Source organism: Myotis davidii, unplaced genomic scaffold, assembly GCF_000327345.1.
Source record: "Myotis davidii unplaced genomic scaffold, ASM32734v1 scaffold444, whole genome shotgun sequence".
Lineage (NCBI taxonomy): Eukaryota > Metazoa > Chordata > Mammalia > Chiroptera > Vespertilionidae > Myotis > Myotis davidii.
In genome coordinates this window covers 643424-647367 of record NW_006294767.1, presented here as the reverse complement: position 1 = coordinate 647367, position 3944 = coordinate 643424, and positions in this window count along the sequence as shown.

Here is a 3944-nt window from a genome sequence, read left to right as displayed (position 1 = left end):
GCATTACTGAAATCTCCAAGTCTTGCTGCAGTTATCCCTGGGCAATGGCATCCCAGGACACAGGCTTTGTCCAAACACAGGTGCATGAGGATGACTGTGGCAAAATATTTATGCTACCTTGGCCATCCCTGCTTCTGGGGTCCCCGCAGACCGGCAAGCCATGGAGCTGGCTGGATGTCTCAACCTGGCATCATCAACCATCCAGCCGCACCCTTCCCATGATTCTCAGCTCCCACAAGGTGTCTCTGGGGTGATTGGTTCTGGCAGCTCCTTGTGCTAGAGCTGAGCATGGGATGTTTGAGATTGAACTAACACTTGGTCAGTAGTAGCTCCTCTAGTAGTAGACATGTTCAATAATGAGACTGTCGCCCTCTTCTTCCCTTCTGAGACCAGCAGGGAGTCAGCAGTGGAAGCCGTGTGGCTGCAGCAGGGCTGGGGAGTCAGGCATGGCTTCCATTTGGACATGCCAAGCAGTTCCCATTCACTGTCTCACTGAACTGCCATACTACGCACCAACAGTTAGGACGTGTCATGCCATTTTGCAGATAAGGAAGTTTGGGGTGGAGAATAAAAGCAACTTGGGAAAGGTTACATTACATGGAAGAGGTGAACTGTGTTTTTCCAATTTAAAGGTCCTCCTTTTCCCACCATGCACCTCCTCCCTGCCCCATCTTCTCCCCTCCCTTCTTTCATCCCTCCCCTGCCTCCCTTCCTCCCTGCACCTGCTCAGCAAACTCACCAGGACTAGAATCAGGACTCACAAAGGTGAGGTTCCACATTTCAGACTAAGGAGGGGTTAATCAGGCTATGGTAGGCAGCCTTGCCTGGAAATTGGTGTTGCTTCTATGGGAAGATCTCTACGGAGTTCCATACAACCACTTATACTTAGTACTAAATACCACCATCAGGAACAGGATACAAAGGGCACAGAGTAGGGAGAGCAAAAGTCTTTACAGCAAGATTTTTGATGTTAAAAACAAATCTTCCCTTGAAAACCAAAATAAGATGGTCACCCTCAGCAAAGGCCCCGCGGACTTTTCCACAAAGGGATTTTCACCTTAACGAGATCTGGCCACCTTCACTCACTATGGTGAGCAGAGTGACAATCTTTTTACCACACCCACAGTTATAATGACATTTTACATCATGACCCAGTGCACACTCAGAAACCAGATATAGTGGAAATGAAGAACTCACATCTGATAAACTCTGATATCCTCTATTCCGTATCATTAAAAAACTGCTCGTTAACAAAATACTAAATTGATTTCAAAACCTACCAGTGGGTTGCAAACCATGAAAGAAACATTTACCAACTAATTCTATGAGGCCAGCATTTCTTGGATACTAAGCCAGATAAAGATAATACAGGAAAAGGAAATACCATCATAAATAATACATCATGACCAATAGGGTTTATTCCTAGGATTCAAGGTTTGTTTATTTAACACTTGAAAATCAATCAAGGAAATTCACATATTAATAAATGAAAAAAAGAAAAACATAGGATTGTCTTAATAGATGCAGAAAAGCATTTGACAAAATCTAATGCCCATTCCTAATTTTAAAAATCTCACATGATATTATTAATAGAAGAAACTTCTTCATATTGATGAAATGCATCTATGAAAATCCTACAGCTAACATTATACTTAATGGTGAATTATTTCTCTAAAATCAGAAATAAGATGGGGATACCCACTATCTACTATTTCTCCTAGTAGAGAAGGTTGCTAGACAATCAATAAGGCAAGAAAAGAAGTAAAAAGCACCCAGATTGGAAAGGAGAAAGTAAAGTGTCTATATTTATAAACGACATGATCATCTATGTAAAATATGTTATTGAATCTACCAAAAAAGCAATGAAACAAAAAATTTAGTTATGCAAAGTTGTAGGATAGAAGGTAAATATACAATAATCAAGTGTTTTAATCAGAAACTGAAATAAAAAACATTTACAATAGAATGAAAAATACAAAATATTTAGAAACAAATTCAAAACGCATCATCATCCCAAATAAAAAACTTTTACCTATAAAACTTCTGGAAGAAAGTCTTTGTGGCCTTGGGTTAGGCAAATATGATTGCAAGAGTAGAATTCACTTAAAAATAATAAATTGTACTTCAAAATTAAGAACTCTGCCTTTTGATAAAGCAGCGTTTTCATTCCTTAATGGAATGAAAAGACTAGTCACAGATTAGAAGTAATTATTTGTAAATCACACATCTGATAAAGGACTTATATCCGGAATATTTAAAGAACTCTTAACAGTCAACAAATAACTCACTAATTGGAAAAGCAAACATCCCAAGAAAAAGGAAAAAAAGAGAAAATTTAAAGAGACTTCATAAAAAATATATATTTGGATGGCAACAAGCATATTAAACAACATCATTAGTTATTAACAGCATCGTTAGTTATTAGAAAAGTACAAATTCAAGTCACCTACTTGAATGGCTAAAATTAAAATGACTAGCCATCTCAAGTGTTGGTGGGGATGTGGCACAACTGGAACTTATACACTGCTGGTGGGAATGTAAAATGGTAAATCACCTTCAAAAACAGTTTTTCACTTTCTTAAAAAGTTAAATAAATACCTATCATATGGTCCAATCATTTTGTTTCAAGATATATCCCCAAGAGAAATGAAAGTTTATGTGCATACAAAAACTTGTATGCAAATGTTCGTAGCCACCTTATGGGTAATAACCAATAACTGAAAGCAAGCCAAATGTACAACAGGTAAATGATGAACAAATTTAACACATCCATACACGAGAATATTACTGAGTAATAAAAAGGAATAAACTATCGAAACATGCAACAATGTAAATGAACCTGAAAATAAATTTGCTAAGTGAAAGAATACAGACAAAAGAAGTCTACATACTGTACGATTCCTTTTATGTAAAACTCCAGAAAATGCAAACTATCCTACAGTGACAGAAAGCTGACCAGTGGTTTTGCCTAGTGATGGGTATGAGGGTTTATGTTCAGGAGGGAGGATTTACCAAAGGGCCTGAGGAGATGTTTCTGAGTGTTGGGCATGCTCCTAACTTCACTGTGGTGGTGGTTTCACAGGTATATCCATACATCAGAGATCTAGCAAAACTTACGTGAGCAGTATATTGTATTACCACTATAGTGCAATAAAGCTGTTCAAAAAAATCAAATAAAAACCAATTGTGAATGGTCTGGTCAGCACCCAGCACTATGTCTTCTTTTAAGACACTTGACACTTGAACAACATGGGTTTGAATTGTGCAGTTATAGACAGATTTTTTTAAAATATATTTTATTGATTTTTTTACAGAGAGGAAGGGAGAGAGATAGAGTCAGAAACATCGATGAGAGAGAAACATCGATCAGCCGCCTCCCACACATCTCCCACTGGGGATATGCCTGCAACCAAGGTACATGCCCCCGACCGGAACCGAACCCGGGACCCTTCAGTCTGCAGACCGACGCCCCATCCACCGAGCCAAACTGGCTTTGGCTATAGACAGATTTTTTGAAATAAATACACAGTCAGCCTCCCATATCCCTGGGTTTCAATATCCATAGATTCCCAACCAACCATGGATAGAAAACAGTATTTTAGATCCCTGGTTGGAAATGCACGGACATAGAGAGCTGACTCTATGCGTTGTTCTATAATATCTTTTATAAGGGACTTGAGCATAAACAGACTTTGGTATCTGAGTGGGGTTCATGGAACCAATCTCCCCTGAATACCTAGGGATGACTGTAGTTAAGTTTTGGGGGAGTCAAAACTTATACATGAATTTTTGACTATATGTGGGGAGGGTCGGCACTAAGTTGTCCAAGGACCAGCTGTACTCAATACACATTTACTGGTGCACACTTAAATACATGGTTTTATTTCCTTGAAATCATCACCCACAGATGTGGTGACAGGAGAATACAGAACTTATTTCCCTAC